At 38.3% G+C, this 23,406-nt stretch overlaps 1 pseudogene; it reads left to right on the top strand.

The window, feature by feature from the left end:
• Positions 1-23,406, top strand: part of LOC147824415 (inter-alpha-trypsin inhibitor heavy chain H6-like) — a 53,344-nt pseudogene that overhangs the window by 2,881 nt on the left and 27,057 nt on the right.

The raw sequence follows: 23,406 nt of genomic DNA, 5'->3' as shown, positions 1-23,406 counted from the left end.
ACTGAAATAAGTAATACTGAAGGAGGAATGGATTTGAGGGAAGCTGAACATTGATTTTGAAGCACATATGGGACATCCAGGTGGAAATATCCCATAGGCAGTTGACTATAAATGTCTAAACTTAGGAAAACAGTCTGGACATAGATTATAGATCTGGGCATCATCAACATATAAATAGTTCTTTAATTCAGGGGAAAGGGCAAGAATATCCAGCAATTTTCTAGAAGAGTTGTAGACCCAGGGAAAATTCATGGAGACCTGCAGCATCTCTGGTAAAGGTGAAGGAAAATTATCCCATGAAAGAGGCTGATAAGGAGTGACCAAAGAGGTACAAAGAAAATAGGAGAAAGCAGTGTCACAAAATCAAGAAAAGAGACTTTTTAAAACAGAGAAATCAGTAGCACTGAATGATGCAAGAGGTAAAGAATAGTAAGGTCCCCAAAAATGTTGAGGAATTTTTGACAATTGGATAGTAGTTTCTGGTGACCTTTAAAGGAATATTTTCAGTGGAGACATTTGTGATATCAATTGCTAATTACTTACCCTGATATCCATTCTCTTCTTCTTCCCTTGTAATAGAACATCTAATTTTTTAGATGGATATATAACCTCCCATTCCCAGAATAAATGCCTTGAGGGCTAGAGTCATACTCTTGTGAACTCTGAGAATCTTTTGATCATTAGCATTTACCCATACAACTGAAGAACCTAGGTCACTAGGTCTGAGGACTATTTCCAGCATCCATACATCAGCAGAAATATACCTGAGATTATATCCATTTCAAGTATTAATTTCAGAGAAAGATGAAAATCTGAGCTATCACCAGGCATCCTGGACCATTAGATAGGGAAAAACAGGCTAAAGATTGCTTAGTGCACAATGTCAGAATGAAACTGTCTAATCCAGGAACATTTGAGACTCCAGACCCCTGAAGCTCAAATGGGAAGCATAGAACATCTCCACCACCAATCCTGTTCTAGTATATTTCCCTTCCTCCAAAAAATACAGTATCAGTGTCTCTGAATTTTGGAAAATTTAGAGGTAATGCCGGGAGAGGGTAGCAAAATTTTCCTTCCAAGTTTACCTTTCACTTCTTTAGTCACTAAGCTGTACAACACAACAGATTTAAAATTGAACATTAGACTTCTTTGTTCTTTAAATTTCCATAGCCTTTCCTGCCACCCGGAAAGGCTTACTAACTGTGCCTTTTCCTGGGCATCACCCCCACTCCATGCCTGATAGGCTCTTTGTGATCCCCAATAAACTGGCAGCTCTACTCCTTTCCATTTCCAGATTCCTGTGTCTCTCTTTTGAGCTGCTGATGGATATCATGTTTCCTCATTTATATGAAAGGTATTTTAACTTACTTTGTGGCACTCTAAACGCTCAGGGCTAGCTAGCCACAACAAAATGACTCCATTTTGTCACACAAAAGCTAAATTTTCCAGAAATCTGCAACCCAGGTGTGGCGGCACAGGCCTGTAATCCCAGCACTCTGGGATTATTCAAAGCTAGCCTGGGCAATTTACCTTTCCCCTTATACACTGAGTTCTTCCTCACAACAAGCCTATGAGGCAAGATAGGGCTATTCAACAGAAAACGTCCAACTATGTAGTAGCCATCTGTATAGAGGTGGCTTTTGCTTATAAGTGTCTTAACATTCCTATTTAAAAACACCAGTCTTGTTTTATAGAGGGTATCATTAAAGGGTGAGAAAGTTACCCTCCTTGGGCAAAGAAACTAAGTGGCACAGAGAGGACTTAAACTCAGGTCAGTGGGATGCCAGATACCAGAGCCTTAACCACTACCCTAGACTTCCTCTAATATTCTAAGTCCCAGAATACTCTTTCCATCTGCTACAGTTTGGATATGGTTTGTGCCCCCAAAGGTTCATGTGCTGAAAACTTGGGCCTCAGTGGTGGTGTTGAGATGGTAGAACCTCAACTAGAGGTGGGGCCTTTCAGAGGTGGGGTCTAGGGGAAAGTAATTAGATCATCAGAGCCTCCACCCTTGGAAAAGATTAATGTAACTCTTTCAGAACCCTGGTTAGTTTATGCATGAATAGATTGTTATAAAAAGAGTTAACCTGCCCCCTGAATCTCTCTGGTTTCCTTTCTTATGATCTTTCCTTTTTACTACTACTCCCATAATGATTTCATCCACTATGTTGTGATGCAGCAAAGAGATCCCTCATCAAAGGCAGAATAGATAAGGCCACCTGATCTTGGACTTTCAGCCTCTAAAACTGTAAGCTAAATAAACCTCTTTTCTTTATAAAGCACCCAGCATTATGCATTTGTAATAGCATAGAAAATAGACATACACCACTCCTCTTCATAAACATACATTAGGTATATTACAGTATGATTTTTCATCTATAATGCAAGTCTAACTGGATAGCTATATGCCCATTTAGATATTACCATGAAGTATCATTTGTGAGATCAATGAAGTTTATAACATTTGATTTTAATTAAATTCACGAGAGTACATGCCAACAAATCAAACACTACAGAAAAGCATATAATAAAATAGTTACCTTCCTAAATCCTTTCTATCTCCATCCTATCCCATCAAAGCTACTTTTCTAGAGGTTTTAGTTTTAGTTGTCCCAGTGGTTCTTTTCCAAAGTTTAGATAATAGTATATAATATCTCTTAGCTTAGAAAATTTAGACAACATTCTATTGAGTCCTCAAGATGACAATTTATGATTTTATTAATGCTCACTACCTCCCTACTTTTCCCTCCACTCCTTTCTATGGTTAACATAAATATACCATTTTTTGCTCTTAGTTAATTTTGTAGCTTGAAAAAAATGCTCAAGCCTCTATTTCTTATTCCATTCATTTTTGACAAATGATTTTGATTGCCCACTTTTTAGGACAAGGATATTAGGGCCACTACCCTCCCCCTCTCATTAAATGATGCACATTGTCAGTTTCATTTTTCCTTTTATATTACCCAAATTATTAACATTAACATTCTGTCATGAAGTCACAGGTTTCCCATGCTTAGTTTCTGCAGATTGACTTTAAAACCTGAAAACAAATAAACAGCATTTACATTACCATGGTATGTAAATATTTTCAAAATCTAGCCAAGCAGCAACCAGAAATATACTTCCTTCTCCAAAAGTCAAATGTCAGAATCTTTCGGTGTCTAGAATGTTTCTAGAATCAAGGTCAAATAGAATCTCTCATATTCATTCAGTTGCTTATAGTCATATTATATTTTATTTTTATGTATACTTAACCGTGATTTTTTGCATAGTTAGACACACATATGAGAGAGAGACAGACGGAGAGACAGAGAGAGATTTTTTTATTTGCTAAGATACTTTTATTGGTACATTTTGGGTATACAATATGTTTACTTTTATCATTGGGTGCTTGTACCTGTACATGATCTATCTTAGTTCTTATTTTCTTTCCCCATTACCTGTGCACCCTTCACCCACTCAACCCTTCCTTATTCACATAGACTTTGGTTCCATTTTTTCTTTTCTCATAATTTTTCCTTTCCCTTCTTTCCTTTCCCCATCTCCACCAACCACCCCTACCCCTTTGGACCTTTTCTTCCTATTCAAATTATCAATTATTCATTTTAATCATTTTAATCCTTATTTACACTTTAAGTTTCTCACACCAGAGAAACTATTCAGTATTTACACATGTGTGTCCTATTTATTTCACTTATGAGTATGGCCTCAACATACATCCATTTAGCTATAAATGTCTCTAGGTTTTCATTCTTTATGGCTGAGTAGTACTCCATTTTATAAAAAACCCACATTTTCTTTATCCAGTTTCCAGTTGATGGGCACTTGGGCTGTTTCCAAGCTTTAGCTATTATAAACTGTACCGCTATAAACATGGGTGCACATATATCTCTGTGTTATGGTTCTTTTAATTCTTTTGGGAAGATACCCAGCAGAGGAATAGCTGGGTCAAATGGGACCTCTAGCCCTAGTTTTTTGAGGTATCACCATACTGATTTCCACAGTGGTTGCACCAGTCTGCACTCCCACCAGCAATGGAGAAGGGTTCCTTTCTCCCCACACCCCCGCCAGGATTTGTTATTGGTTGATTTCTTGATAGCAGCCATTCTTTCTGGGGTGAGGTGGAATCTCAGTGTTGTTTTCATCTGCATCTCTCTAATGACCAGTAATGCTCATTTGCTGCTTTTGCTTCTTTATCTGAGAAATGTCTGTTGATTTCAGATGCCCATTTTTGAATTGGGCATTTAAATTTTGGTGGTCTAATTTTCTTTCAGTTCTTTATACATTCTAGACAGTAGTCCTTTGTCTAAGGTGCAGCTGCTAAAAATGTTTTCCCACAGGGTAGGTTGTCTCTTAGCTCTGTTGGTGGTTTCTTTTGCACTGCAAAAGCTTTTTAATAAGATGAGATCCCAGTTGCTGATTCTTTGTGCTAGTTCCCATGCTACTCAGGTTATGTTCATAAAGTCTTTTGCTATGCCAATGTTTTCAAGAGTTCTACCTAACTTATCTTCCAGCAAGTTTAGTGTTTCTGTTTGAATATATAGATTTTTAATACACTTAGATCTTAGTTTGGTGCACGGTGATAGATATGGGTCTAGTTTTAATCTTTGGCAGGTTGAAATCCAGTTTTTCCAACACCTTTTATTAAATAGTCTATCTTTCCTCCAATGAGGGTGGTTGGCTCCTTTGTCAAAGATGCGGTGGCTGAGGGCCGGGGATTTAGCTCAGTGGTTCCGCCACTTGCCTCACAAATGCAAGGACCCGAGTTTGATTCTCAGTACCAAAAAAAAAAAAAAAAGATAAGGTGGCCAAGTATGTCTGGAGTTGTTTCTGTATCTTCTAATCTAGTCCACTGATCCTCAGATCTGTTTCTTTGCCAGTACCATGCTGTTTTTATCACAGTAGCTTTGTAGTATAGTTTCAAGTTGGGGATTGTGATACCCCCTTCCATGTCTCTGTTGCCTAGAATTGCTTTTGCTATTCTAGGTCTCTTCTTGTACCAAATGAATTCTTGGATTGTTTTCTCTTGTTCTGTGAAATATATTGTTGGAATTTTAATCAGCATTGCATGAAATCTATATAGTAGTTTTGGAAGTATGGCCATTTTCACCATATTGGTTCTTCTTACCCAGGAGCAAGGGATACCTTTCCATTTTTTTATATCCTCTTCGATCTCTTTTTTCAGAGTGCTGTAGTTTTCAGTGTAGAGGTCTTTTGCTTCCTTTCTTAGGTTGATTCCCAGTTATTTCATTTTTTTGGATGCTATTGTAAAAGGAATTGTTTCCCAAATTACTCTCTCAGTGAGTCTGCTATTTGTGTATAAGAAGGCTATTGTTTTTTGAGTGTTGACCTTGTATCCAGCTACTCTGCTAAATCTTTCAATTACATCTAAAAGTCTTTTGGCCGAGTTTTTTGGGTCTTCTATGTAAAGTATCATATCATCAGCAAATAATGACAGTTTAACTTCTTCCTTTCCTATTTTTATTCCTTTTATTTCTTTCTCTTTTCTTATTGCTGTACCCAATGTTTCCAGAACTATACTGAACAGGAGTGATGATAATGGGCATCCTTGTCTTGTTCCTGATTTTAGCATGAAAGTTTTCAGTTTTTGACCATTTAGTATGATGTTGACTGTTGGTTTTTCCTACAAAGCCTTAATCAGGTTGAGATAAAGACCTTCTATTCCAATTTTCTGTAGCGTTTTTATCATGAATGGGTGTTGGATTTTGTCAAATCCCTTTTCTGCATCTATTGAGATGGTCATATGGTTTTTGTCCTTGACTCTGTTAATATAGTGTATTGCATTTATTGATTTACAAATATTGAACCATCCTTGCATCCCTGGGATAAATCTGACTTGATCAGGGTGTATGATCTTCTTGATGACCCTCTGTATTCTGTTGGCCAGTATCTTGTTGAGGATTTTTGCATCTATGTTCATTAGGGGGATTGACCAATAGTTCTCTTTTTGGGTTGGGTCTTTCCCTGGTTTTGGAATCAAAGTAATACTTGCTTCCAGGAATGAAATTGGAAGTATTGCTTCTCTTTAAATTTCCTTGATGAGTTTAACGAGTAATGGCATTAGTTCTTCTTTAAATGTCTTGTAGAATTCAGCAGTGAAGCCATCCGTACCTGGGCTTTTCTTTGTTGGTAAATATTTTATTACATTTTCAATTTCACTCATTGTAATTGGGGTGTTTAGAATTCCTATATCTTCTTCATTTAACCTTGCCAATTTGTATATATCTAGGAATCTGTCCATTTCTGTGTTTTCCATTTTATTAGAGTACAGGTTCTCAAAGTAGGTATTGATGATCCTCTAGATTTCTGCTGGGTCTGTTGTGACTTCACCTTTTTCATTCTTAATCGCATGGATTTGAGCCTTTTCTTTCCTTTTTTTGATAAGGTTGGCTAAAGGTTTATTGATTTTATTTATTCTTTCTAAAAACCAATTCTTTGATTCATTGACTTTTTGGTATCATTCTCTTATTCTCCATTTCATTGATTTCTACTCTGATCTTTATAATTTCCTCTCTTGTATGAGCTTTGGGTTTGTTATGCTCTTCTTTTTCTAGGAGCTTGAGGTTCTGCATTAGGTTATTTATTTGAGTTCTCAGTTAGAGATTTTAATAGCTTTTCTTTTTTTCCTTGAATTATGTGCCTTTATTTATTCACTCTTTCACAAATATTTATTGAGTGTCTAGTGTATTCCAGGCACTGTTCTGGAATCTGGGATCCACTGTTCTGGTTATAGCAGTGAAGAAGACAGTAGCAATCTTTTTTTCCCATGGAGCTGATTCTAGTGAGGAAATGTGAGAACACAATCAGATAAATAACTAAAATGCATAACAAGTTAAAATGTAATGTGTCCTGGGCAAAAATAAAGCAGGGTAAAAGGAATGGGGATTTCCAGTGAAAGTGAAAGGTTAAGTTTTAAATAAGTCAATCAAGAAAAAAATAGCAATTGAACAAATGTTTACATGAAGTAAGAGAGCTAGCCAGATGGCTACCTGGGGAAAGAACATTACAAGCAAAAAGGAGTCAGTGCAAAAACCCTGAGGCAGGACTGTACGTGGCACTTTTCTCATGCCTGGAATTTCTGAAGAATGTAAATGTGAAGGTTGCTGGAGTGGTACAGGAAAGAAGAGATGGAACTCATAATAAATTAAATAAAATAGGTAATGAGGTCTCACCTCACCAACACTTCTCACACAGGAATGTGTAAAACATGGTGGGATCCACCAGAGGTTTTGAACATAGAAGAGAGAGGATCTGAGTTGAGTTTTTTTTTTCCGTTACTGGGAATTGAACTCAGGACCTTGTACTTGCAAGGCAGTAGTGGTGCCGCTGTGCTACATCCCCAGTCCCCTGAGTTGAGTTTTTAAAGGAGCTGAAAGTAAACTCATAGAACACAGAAGAGGGAATGAAAAGGTGAAAGTAAGGACCATTGGTCCAGTGACTACCTAAATTGGATCCACTATTTCCTGGACCCACTGTTCTTAGACACTCCGGAAATCTTTCTTTGGCTGTAAGAAATCAACTTCCAATATGATTTTTATAAAGGTTTCTTTATTGTTTCTGGTTTTTTAGCTTGGAACTCCTACTATTTAAATGTTGAACCTACTGGACTGATCTATATGTCTTATATTTATCCCACTTTCTGTTTCTTTGGGGGTTTTTTTTGGGGGGGTTACATCCTAGGAGATTCTCTCATTGTTATTTCCCAGTTTTTTCACTGAAGTTTAAAAAATTTGGCAACTTATTTTCAATTTCTGAGGAGTCCTTTTATTATTCCTGTTTTGTGCCTCTTAGTTCTTATTTTATGCATGCAATATCTTCTTCAATCTCACTGAGAGATCATTTTATCCCTGAAGTTCTCTTTTGTTTCCAAAATTCCCCAATGCCCTTCAGTTAGTTTTTCTATTTCTTCATTTCAATCTTTGGTTTCTTGCTGCAGGCTTTTTCTTTATTTGCCTGAGAATCCTTTGTTGTCTACTCATCTGTAAGAAAGTGACTGATAGATGATGTGGGTTTTCTCTGTTGCTGTATAGCCAGAGCTGTTCTTTAGCAATGACCCTCTCCAGTGAGGAGATTCCAACAAGAAATTGTATGTGGACTTGGGAGGAGGTGGCAAATTATGGGCTTTGGGAACCCCATATACCAAAATGAAAAGATTTTCTTGTGCAATCCCAAGTGCCATAGGGAAAAACTGAGTACCAGGGAACAGTTTGTAAAATGACTTCAAAGGTTTTGCCCATGAAAGTATGCACTGGCACTGCATGTGATCTCTATGCTTATTAGTAGAAAGCAGAAAGATGAGGGTCTGAAACATGCTGATGCCCACCCACCCCTACCCCATGTAGACCTCCAAGTACTTTCTTTTTCTCAGCACCTTTTCTCACCCCATGTTCCATAGAACCTGGAGATATTGAATCCAGAGCACCTCAACAATGCATCTCTCCCCTCCCCATCCCAACTCAAATCACTGGAGGGACAAGGTACTTCCTATACTTATGACCTTTGTCATGTCTCATTTACTGAAGACTTGCCTCGTGCTAGGCACCTCAAAAGTACAAATTCAATCTTCACAATAACTTTATGAAGTAGGTACAGAGAAGTAAGTTGACTTGCTTAAGATTACACAGTAAATAAGTGACAGAACTGAAATTTAAACCCAGATGGTTTGGATCCAGAACTTGTATTTTGAAACACTGCATTAAATTCTTTGTGGGCTCTGCCTTGGCCTTCCTTGGCTTCTCACTATTCTGGGAATTGCAAGTCTCATTGTCTGTAGGACCTTAAATTGTTATGAGACCTTGAGTAAATCCCTTCTCTCTTGAGATTAAAGTCAGTAACAGAAAAGACCAAGATTGGAGACTTGCATCTCCAACCCCTCTTTCATCTCTACTACCTTTTTAAGATGATCAGAACTGAATGATCTTTCTCTGGCTCCAGTTACTGGGCTCCAATGGATGTTTATAGGAAAGAAAACCCCCACCCTGAGCCAACATAGCAAACAGACAGACCCGGCATTCTGGTATGTTTAGTTTCCATTCATCTTATAGCTAGATGAAGGGGGGGGGGCATGGAACTGGCCCTTCTCCAGGCAAGATGCCAGTCCCAGCTCTTGGACAATTCTAGCTTGTGTGGGTCTCAATGCCACATTCAGAGACTTCTTAACCCTTCAGGATGGTCCCTCCCTCTCAAGAGAAGGGATACCTGGAGGTTTAGAAAGAGCAAGGGTTTGGAGATCAAGATCTGACCTTCTGGATGTGAACAAGAGACCCAGGGCAAAAGTGGTACCACGTCTGGTTGGAAGTGCTTCATCTATGTCAGCTTTTTGCTGACAATTCTCCTTGAACTGACATACCGGGGACCTCCTGGACCCTCCTCATTAAGCACAAAGGTCAGTTCTGTGAAGATGGAACATAGCTTAGTATTTTTGAGAAAATTAGCTTCTTTGTGGGAGGGGGGAAATAAGGGAAGATTATTCAGACTGTTTTTTGAGTCCTATGACTGAGAAACTAAGGCCAGAGAAAATACTTAATATTTGCTGAGTTGTACCAGTGGTCAGGTGCTGCCTGAGGGGGTCTCAGAGTTATTATTCAAGTTAATCCTCACAACATCCCTGGGAGCCAGGATCTGTTATTATCCCTATTAACAAGGGGAAAAGAGGCTTAGAGGTTAAGACAAGGAAGTGACAGAACCAGAATTTAAACCTCAGTCCATCTGATCTCAAATTGCCTTCGTTTCCCACTGCCCCCTACTGGGAATGAACAAAATCTTCATTATGTGTAGCTGGCAGGACTATGACTTCAGAAAAAGTGAGGGAAAAGATATTTTACTTGTTATATGACTTCAGCCTCTGGGACTCAGTTAACGCAGCTATAAAATGTGGGTAATAATAGTATATAGCTCATGGAGCAGATGTGACAATTAAATAAGATTGTGAATACCAAGTATTTATCATGCTTGCAGTGTACAATTGCACTTACTAAGTGCAATTCTCTGTACCTGAAATCTTAAAGAAGAAAAACTATACGTTTATCATGGTCTTTTACACAGAGTAAGGCTTGATGAATGCAGCCACTCTGTTATATTCTGAAGGTCTACTAAAGTGTCACATTCATTCTAAAGAAATCTGTGGGCCAGCAGCAGCAGCAGCAGCAGCATCCTCTAGGAGCTTGTTAGAAAGGTAGAATCTCAGGCCTCATCTGAGGTTTCTTGAATCAGAATTTTAACAAGATCGCCAGGAGATTTATGGGCACAGTAAAGTTGGAGAAGTACTTGTATTTTTTCCCCCAGTACTGGGTATTAAACTCAGGTCTTTGCACTGAGCTATATCCCAAATCTTTTTTTTTTAATTCTTTTATTTCAAAGTCACTAAATTTCCAGGCTAGGCTGCCTTAAAATCTTCCTGCCCCAGCCTCCAAGTAGGTAAAACTGCTAGTGTACATCACCATACCTGGCTCCAGATGTCCTTTTGTTCATGATCTTCTACAAGCTTGTGGTTTTGAGACTTGCTAAAGCTTACTGAAACAGCAGGCAGGCCCACTAAATGAATGACAAAGCCACAATTCCTCTCTGGGCTTCACTTTCTCCAACAGTACTCTGAGGCCAGACCGCGAATCTTGGTATTCCAAATACCAGCCCATCTAGACCAAGGACAGAGTATGCCTCACCTACCTCCTATCTTCTCCCTCAGCCAGTGATGATGAGCTATTCCATATGCTTCACTGTGGTGTCTTGATATGCGCACATTTTGGTCACCTCTGTGTTGTTCAATCCATATGCTGAGGTACATGATGCCATCTTTGTTCTGGATCAGCCTAATCTGACCTTTAGCTCCAATTTACTCTGTAAGTCTGCATCCAAACTTAGCATATAATTCATTCACGCATACATTCATTCTTTTGTTTGTTCTTTCAGCAGACTATAGTGATTAAAAGGATGTACTCTGAGGTCAGACTTCTTGAGTTTGAATCCTGCTTAGATAGTTATGTGACCCCTAACAAATTACTTCACTTCTGAATCTCATTTTACATATCTCTAAAATGGAGATAAAATCAAGATTGACTTACATGGCTTACATTAGTTAAAATATGTGGAAATCTATGCTAAAATCAGTGCAAGGTACATAACAAGTACTTGATAATATTAGCTTTAGAAAAACCCCAATAGTTTCTTGATGCTGACTATATGGTTTACTCTGTACTGGGTATGACAGAAAGAGAAAGATGGATTGCACACAGTCCCTGCTCCCAAAGTGTCCACAGTTCAATGGAGGTCATAAAGAAGCAGATGATTTTAATAAAGTATGCTAGGAAGAAAGAGCAATTTTAATGTGGAGTGATGGGAATATTGAGGGTAAACAGGAAATCTGAGGCTCAGTGGTTAGTTCCCTGAGGCTTGAAATGTGAGGTGATCACCAACCAAGTAGAGTGAAAGCAAGGGCTGGGGATCTAAGACAAATAAAGACACAAAGATTCTCTCATCAGAGAGCTGCATGTTCTTCAGATCCACTGGAGTGTAGGGGAGAGATAAGGTAGTAGAATAGTCAGAAATGAAACTTGAGAGTTAGGGAAAGACTAGGCTGTGGAGGACTTCTAATGCTAGAGCAAGTACTTGAAACTTACCTAATGATCTCTAGACCATTTTTGGTGTTTGAACACTTATCAAGAAAAACTTGATCATGTGCTCCCGAAATATGTATATTTATTAATTTATATATTATATAAACATATTACAGAGCAAGTATATTATAAAGCATATAAATATAAATCATTGAAGCATGAGAAAAAATCCTAGAGTGCCAATATTCTTGTACCACTCCTTGATTTGTCTCCAGCATCCTCTGGGGCATGTGCACCCTAATTTAGAAATAGTTGTGGCCCATAATAAGGAGATGTGGTGAGGTTGCAAGCAAGAAGTGACAATAGTGAAGTAGAGGTGGACTAGAGAGCCCAACAAGGAACCTGGGAAACTAAGGAAATGGAAGCAGAGTCCACATGAGGGATACCTGAAGCTGGAACATGTCAGTGGTGGTGGGATTTTAGAGATCACAGGAGGAAGAAACAATTTGACTGTATATGGGAAATACATAAATATTAGTGGTGTTTATCTTTTTTCTGCTTATTAGATGTGGTAGATAATCAGGACTTGGTTGAGGTGATGAACAAGAGAGGAGGAACAGGACCCCCCAGGCACGCCTACCAGCCGCCCATGGAGCCACATGGGCAGAGCTGTGCGGGTAGAGGGCCCAGGACTGACTGAACCCAGATCTGTCCAGCTGGCTAAGCCTACTTGTGACCAAGAGCTGGTAAGGACCCCCTGGGCACGCCCACCAGCTAGCCTGCACATGCAACAACAGAGCCCGCCAACGCCCCGCCTCTGCCTCTGGCCTCTTGGCTGTGCAGCTACCTGGTTCCACACTACAGAGGCACGGGGGGCATAAAAGCCATGGTCCTGAGCTGCAGAAGTGAACAAGATAGAGATGGCCTCTCTCAGGCTCCCTGATGAAAACTGAAGCCCACTGGAAAAGTGAAGAGAATCTTTGCAATAAAAGCACACCAGACCACTGTACTTGGTAAATTAGAGGGATCATCACCTCCCATCAGAACCTGGACTATCTTCAGGGGAAAGGCAATTGGAACCTGCAATAAAACCTTGCACAGTTGAACCCTGCAGGAGGACAGGAAGCTCAACTTGGGACTTGCAGCCAGAAATCTGCCTGAATCTCATGGGTCTGTGACTGGCTTACTGAGATTCATTGACTTATAACTGCACACTGCTGCTCACGTTGTCTATTGTGACAGAAGAGACATACCCTGAAGGAGTCCCTTCATTTTTATCTTTTATTTGTTATTATCAAAAATACCACTATTTTTTTGCTCTCATTTTTAATTTTTTTCCTTCTTTATGTACTCTTTTAAAATTTTTATTTCTCTCTTTTTTCTTTCTTTTCTCTTTTCTCTCTCTCTCTCCCTCACTCCCTTGCTGTCCCACATTGTTCTTCATCTCCCTTTGTGTTTCTGTTCTGGCCCTAACTCGTATTTCTTCTTTATTTTTCTTTTCTTCTCTTTCCTTCTCTCACCTGTGTCCTTTGGCCTCACCGCTAACCTTCCCCTGTCCTTCTACCTACCTATCCCTCCTTCCCCAACTCCTTCTAACTCCCCATCCCAAAGGATAAAGTTGCTATATTGAAGAGTTTATTCACTAGAAACATATGTTGGGTTGGTCATTGCTTTTGATTTAATTCACACAGTTAAAGGTGATAGATTAATAAATACCACAAATTGTCATTTTCTAGGAGGTACTTGATGCTATTGTGTTGCTGATTGTATCACTTGGCCTAAGGTGTCGTGATTGATCTAATCAGTTGTCCTTCCTGGTATAATGAGGATGAGACAGACTCAGAGCCATTAGAGACTCAAAACCTAAAGACTAGCTGTATCTGGAAGACACCTCTGAGAAGCAATCATTCTATAAGTGTTCTAAATACATCAACAAAGATATTTACAATAAACAACTTCAAAGTATCAACCCAGGAGTTAAATCAAGGACAGTACCAAAAACAAAAATGAGAAGACATTTAAGCAAGGCACAAACTCAGTCCTCCACCTGACCAAGGGTAAACCCCCACGGGAAATGAGGTGGGAAAGTCCAATAAACAACCACCTGGACACCCTGAACTGATAGCACAGGAAGTAACAAAACAGATGAATGAGGCTTTAGAAAAATTCAAAGCAGAAATAATACCAGATACCGACAGAGATGGTGAGCAGAGTGAAAGACATGATTAGAGGCTCTAGAACAGGAACAATTAAACAAAATAGATGAGCTCAGAAATATGCTGGAAGCCATGAATGCCCAGCACAAGAAAGAAATGGAAACCATGATCCCCCAACATAAGAAAGAAATGGAATCCATGAAACAGATTCAAACAGATATTCAGGAGATTAAAAACTCCATTGAAAGCATGCAGAGCAGATTAAGGGAATCTGAAGATAGAATATCAGATACAGAAAACAGGATTGCAGGGAAGGACCATGAAAACAGAGATTTCATTTTCTTTTCTTTTTTTGTTCTTTTATTGGTACATTTTAGGTATACAATTTGTTTACATTTATCATTGGGTATTTTGATCTGTACATGATATATCTTGGTTCTTATTGTTTTACCCATTACCTGTGCACCCTTCAACTCCTTCATCCTTCCCTATTTACATAGACATCATTTACATTTTTTTTCTTTTCTCATAGTTTTTCCTTTCCCTCTTTCCCTTTCCCGTTCCCCAACCTTCACTCCTTTGTCTTTGGATATTTTTTCCTATTTCAAATTATCAATTATTCATTTTAATCATTTTCATCCTTACTTACACTTTCAGTTTCTTACACTAGAGAAACTATTCGGTATTTACACATGTGTGTCCTATTTATTTCACTTAAGAGTATGGCCTCGATATGCATCCATTTAGCTATAAATGACTCCAGTTTTTCATTCTTTATGGCTGAGTAGTACTCCATTTTATTTAAAAAACCCGCATTTTCTTTATCCAGTTTCCAGTTGATGGGCACTTGGGCTGCTTCCAAGCTTTAGGTGTTACAAACTGTGCGGCTATGAACATGGGTGCACATATATCACTGTTGTATGATTCTTTTAATTCTTTTGGGAAGATACCCATCAGGGGAATAGCTGGGTCAAATGGGACCTCTAGTCCTAGTTCTTTGAGGTATCTCCATACTGACTTCCACATTGGTTGCAGTAGTCTGCACTCCCACCAGCAATGGAGAAGGGTTCCTTTCTCCCAAAACCCCCACCAGCATTTGTTATTTGTTGATTTCTTGATAGCAGCTATTCTTTGTGGGGTGAGGTGGAATCTCAGTGTTGTTTTCATCTCCATCTCTTGAATGACCAGTGATGTTGAACATTTTTACATATATTTGTTTGCTGCTTTTACTTCTTTGTCTGAGAAATGTCTGTTCATTTCAGATGCCTAATTTTGAATTGGGTCTTTGAATTTGGGGGGTCTGATTTTTTTTGATTCTTTATATATTCCAGATAGTAGTCCTTTGTCTGAGATACAGCTGCTAAAATTTTTTTCCCATATTGTAGGTTGTCTGTTAGCTCTGTTGGTGGTTTCTTTTGCAGTGCAGAAGCTTTTTAATAAGATGAGATCCCAGTTGTTGATTCTTTCTGCTAGTTCCCGTGCTGCTGAGGTTTTGTTCATGAAATATTTTCCTATGCCAATGTCTTCAAGAGTTCTACCTAACTTATCTTCCAGCAAGTTAAGTGTTTCTATCTTAATATTTAGATCTTTAATCCACTTCAATCTTAGTTTAGTGCATGGAGATACGTATCGGTCTAGTTTTAATCTTTGGCCAGTTGAAATCCAGTTTTTCCAACACCATTTATTAAATATGATATCTTTCCTCTGATGATGGTGGTTGGCTCCTTTGTCAAAGATGAGGTGGCTGAGCATGTCTGGAGTTGTTTCTGCATCTTCTAATGTAATCCACTGATCCTCAGGTCTCTTCCTTTCCCAGTACCATGCTAATTTTATCACAGTAGCTTTGTAGTATAGTTTCAAGTTGGGGAATGTGATACCCCCAGACATGTCTCTGATGCTTAGAATTGCTTTAGCTATTCTAGGTCTCTTACGGTTCCAAATGAAGTTTTGGATTGTTTTCTCTAGCTCTGTGAAGTATACTGTTGGAATTTCAATTGGCATTGCATTGAGTCTATATAGTAGTTTTGTAAGTATGGCTATTTTCACTATATTGGTCCTTCCTACTAAGGAGCAAGGGATGTCTTTCCATTTTCTTTTATCCTCTTTCATCTCTTTTTTCAGAGTGCTGTAGTTTTCAGTGCAGAGGTCTTTTGGCTTCCTTTGTTAGATTGATTCCTAGATATTTCATTTTTTGGATATTATTGTAAAAGGAATTGTTTCCCTAATTTCTGTCTCAGTGAGTCTCTTATTTTTGTACAAGAAGGCTATTGTTTTTTGAGTGTTGATCTTGTATCCAGCTACTCTACTGAATCTGTCGATTAAGTCTAGAAGTATTTTGGTGGAGTTTTTTGTGTCTTCTATGTAAAGTATCATATTGTAAGCAAATAATGACAGTTTAACTTCTTCTTTTCCTGTCTTTATTCCATTTATTTCTTCCTCTTTTCTAATTGCTGTGCCTAATGTTTCCAGAACTATATTGAGCAGGAGTGGGGATAGTGGGAATCCTTGTCTTGTGCCTGATAGTAGCATGAAAGTTTTCAGTTTTTGAGCATTTAGTATGATGTTGGCTGTTGGTTTTTCATAGATAGCCTTAATTAAGTTAAGATAAAGATCTTCTATTTCATTTTTTTGTAGGTTTTTTATCATCAATGAGTGCTGGATTTTGTCGAATGCTTTTTATGCATCTATTGAGATGATCATATGGGTTTTGTCCTTGACTCTGTTAATATGGTGTACTACATTTATTGATTTACGAATGTTGAACCATCCTTGCATCCCTGGGATAAATCCGACTTGGTCAGGGTGTATGATCTTCTGGATGACACTCTGTATTCTGTTTGCCAGTATCTTGTTGAGGATTTTTGCATCTATGTTCATTAGGGAGATTGGTCTGTAGTTCTCTTTTTGGGTTGAGTCTTTCCCTGGTTTTGGAATCAAAGTAATACTTGCTTCCAGGAAAGAGTTTGGAAGCCTTGCTTCCCTTTCAATTTCCTTGATGAATTTAAAGAGTAATGGCAATAGTTCTTCTTTAAATGTCTTGTAGAATTCAGCAGTGAAGCCATCCGGACCTGGGCTTTTCTTTGTTGGTAGATATTTTATTACATTTTCAATTTCACTCATTGTAAGTGGGGTGTTTAGAATTTCTATATCTTCTTCATTTAACTTTGGCAATTCATATGTATCAAGGAATCTGCCCATTTCTTCTGTTTCCATTTTATTGGAGTAGAGGTTCTCGAAGTAGGCATTGATGATCCCCTGTATTTCTGTTGGATCTGTTGTGACTTCACCTTTTCATTCTTAATTGCATGAATGTGGGTCTTTTCTTTCCTATTTTTGATAAGGTTGGCTAAAGGTTTATCAATTTTATTTATTCTTTCAAAAAACCAACTCTTTGATTCATTGATTTTTTTATTGTTCTCTTAGTCTCCATTTCATTGAATTCTGCTCTGATCTTTATAATTTCCTCAGTTGTATGAGTTTTGGTTTCATGTTCCTCTTCTTTTTCTAGGAGCTTGAGGTTCTGCATTAGGTTATTTATCTGAGTTTTCTCTGTTTTCCTAAAATGAGCATTCACTGCTATGAATTTGTAAGTGACAAAGAGAAATCAATGCAGCAGCTGCTAGATGATGCAAAGAAGAACAGCATTAGACTGACAGGAGTGCATGAAAAAACAGGAGAAAGCACAATTGACATAAAAAAAACTGTTCACAGAAGTAATAGTAGAAAACTTCCCAGACAGAGGTGGAGAATTGGACATACAGATAAGTGAGGTATGTAGAACTCCAACTAGCCATGAGCAAAAAAAATCTACACATAAATATATAATATTCAAGATCCCAGAAACCCAACAGAAGAACAAAATCCTACAGACAGTTAGAGAAAAGAAACAAATCACCTACAAAGGAAAGCCCATCAGAAACACAGCAGACTTCTCAATACAAACCTTGAAATCAAGGAGAGCCTGGAGTGAAGTATTTCAAGCCCTAAAGAAAATAACTTCCAACCTAGACTGTTGTATCCTGCAAAATTATCTTTCAAAATTGATGGGGAAATTAGATACTTCCATGACAAAGAACACCTGAGAAATTTCATGAACACCAAACAAGCACTCCAAACAATTCTAAGCAATATCCTAAAAAAAGACAATGAAGGTCACAACTCCATGAGGCCCAACAGAAAGAGGACACCATGCAAGGCAAGACACTAAAGGGAAAGGGGGGGAAATAAAAAATAAAAGAGCCAACAAGAGTAAAACATCATGGCAAGGATGAGTCAGTATCTATCATTTATCACTATCAATGTTAATGGCCTGAATTCACCAATCAAAAGAAAGACACTGACAGAATTTATTAAGAACCAAAACCCAGCAATATGCTTTATACAAGAAACACACCTAACTCAAAAGGAAAGTCATAGTCTAAAAGTAAAGGATGGAAAACAATTCTCCACAGGACAGGAACCCAGAAAAAAGCAGGTGTAGCAACCTTATTTGCAGACAAAGTAGATTTCAAATCACAACTAATTAAGAGAGACAAAGATGGTCACTACATCCTTGTGAAAGGAACAATCCAAGCGGAAGAGATGACAAACCTAAATATAAATGCACCAAATACAAATGCCCCCAACTATACAAAACAAATATTAATGGACATGAAAAACCAAATAAACACTAATACAGTTGTAGTGGGGGACCTCAACAAACCTCTGTCACAAATAGACAGATCATCCAGAAAAAAAATTAACAATGAAATTCTGATACTGGACCAAGCTATTGAACAAATGGATTTAATAGATGTTTACAGAGTATTCCACCCCACAAAATCAGAATACACATTCTTTTCAGCTGCACACGGGTCATTCTCCAAAATAGATCACATGCTAGCTTCTAGGACATGTCTAAGTAAATGTAAAAGAATTGAAGTTTTCCCTGGTATATTATCAGACCATAGTGCAATAAAATTGTAGTTCAATATCATAAGAAACCCCAAAACCCCACAAACACAAGGAAATTGAATAACACCCGCTTGATCAACCAATGGGTGGCAGAGGAAATTAAAGAAGAAATTAGACAGTGTCTACAAGTAAATGATAATGCCAGTACAACATACAGGAATCTGTGGGACACCATGAAAGCAGTTGTACATGGGAAATTGATAGCAGTGAATGTCCATATTAGGACAACAGAGAGAACTCAGTTAAAGAGCGTAATGCAGAACCTCAAGCTCCTAGAAAAAGAAGAGCATAACAAACCCAAAGCTCGTACAAGAAAGGAAATTATAAAGATCAGAGCAGAATTCAATGAAATGGAGACTAAGAGAACAATACAAAAATCAATGAATCAAAGAGTTGGTTTTTTGAAAGAATAAATAAAATCGATAAACCTTTAGTCAACCTTATCAAAAAAGGAAAGAAAAGGCTCAAATCCATGCAATTCAGAAAAAAAGGGGAAGCCACAACAGATCCAGCAGAAATCCAGATGTTCATCAATACCCACTTTGAGAACCTGTACTCTAATAAAATGGAAAACACAGAAGAAATAGACATATTCCTGGATACATATGAATTGCCAAAGCTAAATGAAGAAGATATAGAAATTCTAAACACCCCAATAACAATGAGTGAAAGTGAAAATGTAATAAAAAAATTTACTAACAAAGCAAAGACCAGGTCCTGATGACTTCATTGTGTAATATAAGACATTTGAAGAAGAATTATCGCCATTACTCTTTAAACTTATCAAGGAAATTGAAAGGGAAGCAAGGCTTCCAAATTCATTCCTGAAAACAAGTGTTACTTTGATTCCAAAACCATGGAAAGACCCAACCCCAAAAAAGAACTACAGAATAATCCCCCTCATGAACATACATGCCAAAATCCTCAACAAGATGCTGGCAAACAGAATACAGAGGGTCATTAAGAAGATCATACACCCTGATCAATTCAGATTTATCCCAGGGATGCAAGGATGGTTCAACATATGTAAATCAATAAATGTAATACAGTATATTAACTGAGCCAAGGACAAAACCCATATGATCATCTCAGTAGATGCAGAAAAGGCATTTGACAAAATCCAACATTCATTCATGATAAAAACCCCACAGAAAGTTGGAATAGAAGGTCTTCATCTCAACCTGATTAAGGCTATCTATGAAAAACCGACAACCAACATCATACTAAATGCTCAAAAACTGAAAACTTTCTGCTAAAATCAGGAACAAGACAAGGATGCCTTCTATCACCACTCCTGTTCAATATTGTTCTGGAAACATTAGCCACAGTAATTAGAAAAAAGAAAGAAATAAAGATAGGAAAGGAAGAAGTTAAGCTGTCATTATTTGCTGATGATATGATACTTTACGTAAAAGATTCAAAAAACTCCGTCAAAAGTCTTCTAGACATAATTGATAGATTCAGTACAGTAGCTGGATACAAGGTCAATACTCAAAAAACAATAGCCTTCTTATACACAAATAGCAGACTCACTGAGAGAGAAATTCGGGAAACAATTCCTTTTACAATAGCATCCAAAAAAATGAAATATCTGGAAATCAACCTAAGAAAGGAAGCAAAAGACCTGTATGGTGAAAACTACAGCACCCTGAAAAAGGAGATCGAGGAGGATATAAAAAATGGAAAGACATCTCATGTTCCTGGGTAGGAAGAACCAATATGGGGAAAATGACCATAATTCCAAAACTACTATATAGATTTCATGCTATGCCAATGGAAATTCCAACAATAAACTTCACATAACTAGAGAAAATAATCCAAAAATTCATTTGGAACAGGAATAGACCTAGAATAGCAAAAGCAACTCGAGGTAACAGAGACATGGCAAGGGGGTATCACAATCCCGAACTTGAAACTATACTACAAAGCTACTGTGATAAAAACAGCATGGTACTGGCAAAGAAACAGATCTGAAGATCAGTGGAATAGATTAAAAGTTGGAGAAACAACTCCAGACATACTCAGCCACCTCATCTTTGACAAAGGAGCCAACCACCTTCATTGGAGGAAAAATAGCCTATTTAATAAATGGTGTTGGAAACATGGGATTTCAACCTGCCAAAGATTAAACTAGACCCATACCTACCACTGTGCACTAAACTAAGATCTAAGTGGATTAAAGATCTAAATATTAAGCCAGAAACACTAAACTTGATGGAAGATAAGTTAGGTAGAACTCTTGATGACACTGGCATAGGAAAAGACTTTATGAACAAATCCTCAGTAGTACGGGAGCTAGCAGAAACAATCAACAACTGGGATCTCATCTTATTTAAAAGCTTCTGCACTGCAAAGGAAACTACCAAAGGAGCTAACAGACAATGTACAATGTGGGAAAAAATTTTTACCAGCTGTACCTCAGACAAAGGTCTACCATCTAGAATATATAAAGAATTGAAAAAATCAGACCCCCCCCCAATTCAAAGATCCAGTTCAAAAATGGGCATCTGAAATGAACTGACATTTCTCAGACAAAGAAGTAAAAGCAGCAAACAAACATCTGAAAAAATGTTCAACACCACTTGTCATTCGAGAGATGCAAATGCAAACAACACTGACATTCAACCTCACCCCAGAAATAATGGCTGCTATCAAGAAATCAACCAATAATAAATGCTGGCAGGGGTGTGGGAGAGAATGGAACCCTTCTCCATTGTTGGTGGGAGTGCAGACTGGTGCAACCACTATGGAAGTCAGTATGGAGATACCTCAAAGAACTACGACTAGAGGTCCCATTTAACCCCGCTATTCCCCTGCTTGGTATTGTCCCCAAAGAATTAAAAGAATCATACCACAGTGACAAGTGTGCACTTGTGTTTATAGTGGCACAGCTTGTAATATCTAAAGCTTTGAAACAGACCAAGTGCCCATCAACTGGAAACTGGATAAAGAAGATGTGCTTTTTTTCTAAAATGTAGTACTACTCAGCCATAAAGAATGAGAAACTACAGACATTTATAGCTAAATGGATGCATATTGAAGCCATACTCTTAAGTCAAATAAATGGGACACATGTGTAAATAACGAATAGTTTCTCTAGTGTGAGAAACTGAAAGTGTAAATAAGGATGAAAATGATTAAAATGAATAATTGATAATTTGATGTAGAAAAAGTTCCAAAGATGTAGTGGTGGTGAGAGGAGAAGGGGATAAAGAAGAAGGGAAAGGAAAAATTTTGAGAAAACAACAACAAAAAAAGGAGAGTAGCACTGAAAACACCGAACCAGCCCGTGCCCTGGCAGCAATCCACTGGACCCCGCTCCCCTCTCCTTTGGCCTCTTCTCTGTACAGCCACCTGATACAACATTACAAAGACGCAGAGGACACCGGACCACCAGACCACTATACTGGAGCTAATCAAGTTCTCAGCATTTCAATAATTCCTGCCCAGAGGTAGGGGCTTCTGAGCCACTGGTCCCACTGCTCCTGGTCCAGAAGAAGGAGCTTCCGGGCCACCATCCCTCCCACCACTCCCAGCCCAGAGGAAAGGGCTTATGGGCTGCCTTCTGTCCCACCAGTCCTGGCCCTTCACCTCACCCAGCTCAGAGGAGGTGAGCTGTGCAGACGTCAACAGCAACCCCCTTATCCCCACCGCAGTTGAAATGAGAAAACACGTAAATAAGTCTCAAAACCAGACTTCCAGATCACCTACAGCAACCCCAAAGGGAAATGAGATGGAACACTCTGATACTCAACCACCTGGATCCATTGAACTGGCAACAAAAGGGGATCTGAAAAAAATGAAATCAGAAATAATTTCTCAGATAACAGGAGAAATTGTGCTCCTAGTGCAAGACATAATTAATAAATCTAGAGAGGAGCTGAGGAACATGATGGAATCCCAACACAGGAAACAAATGGAATCCATAAAACAGATGCAAATAGATTTCCAGGAGATCAAAAACTCCACTGAAAGTCTACACAGCACAATGAGCCAATGTGAGGACAGAATTTCAGTTATAGAAGATAAGGTTGCAATTAATGACCACGAAAAAAAATTGTTTCAAAATTATAAGGGAACATGAGAAATCAATCCAGCAGCTCCTAGATGATGCAAAGAAGAATAACATATGAGTGATTGGAGTCAATGAAGAAACAGGAGAGAGTGCAGATGACATAAAAAAATTCTTCACAGAAGTAATGGCAGAAAACTTCCCAAGCAAGGGAAAAGAACTTCACATACAGATAAGTGAGGCATATAGGACTCCAAATAGTCTTGATCAAAAAAATCTACACATAGGCATATAATTGTGAAGATTCCAGAAACACAACAGAAGCACAAAGTTCTCCAAGCAGTCAGAGAAAAGAAACAAATCACATACAAAGGAAAGCCCATCAGAATCACAGCAGACTTCTCAACACAAACCATCAAGGCAAGAAGAGCTTGGGGTGACATATTCCAAGCCCTAAAAGAAAACAGCCTCCAACCCAGATTGATGTACCCAGCAAAACTATCTTTCAAAATGGATGGAGAAATAAGATACTTTCATGACAAAGAGCACCTTAGGAACTTTGTGAATACCAAATCAGCACTCCAAAGAATTTTACACAATATCCTAGGAACAGACATTGAGGATCACAACCCCAGGAAGCAAAGCAGAATGAACCCATCTGGCACAACAAGAAATTAAATGTAAAAGGGGAGAACCCAACAAAAAGAAAAAG

This window comes from Heterocephalus glaber, unplaced genomic scaffold (assembly GCF_053883595.1).
Source record: "Heterocephalus glaber isolate CG9 unplaced genomic scaffold, H.glaber_assembly_v1.0 deba00001544, whole genome shotgun sequence".
Taxonomy (NCBI): Eukaryota; Metazoa; Chordata; class Mammalia; order Rodentia; family Bathyergidae; genus Heterocephalus; species Heterocephalus glaber.
This window is presented reverse-complemented; position numbering and strand designations above follow the sequence as displayed.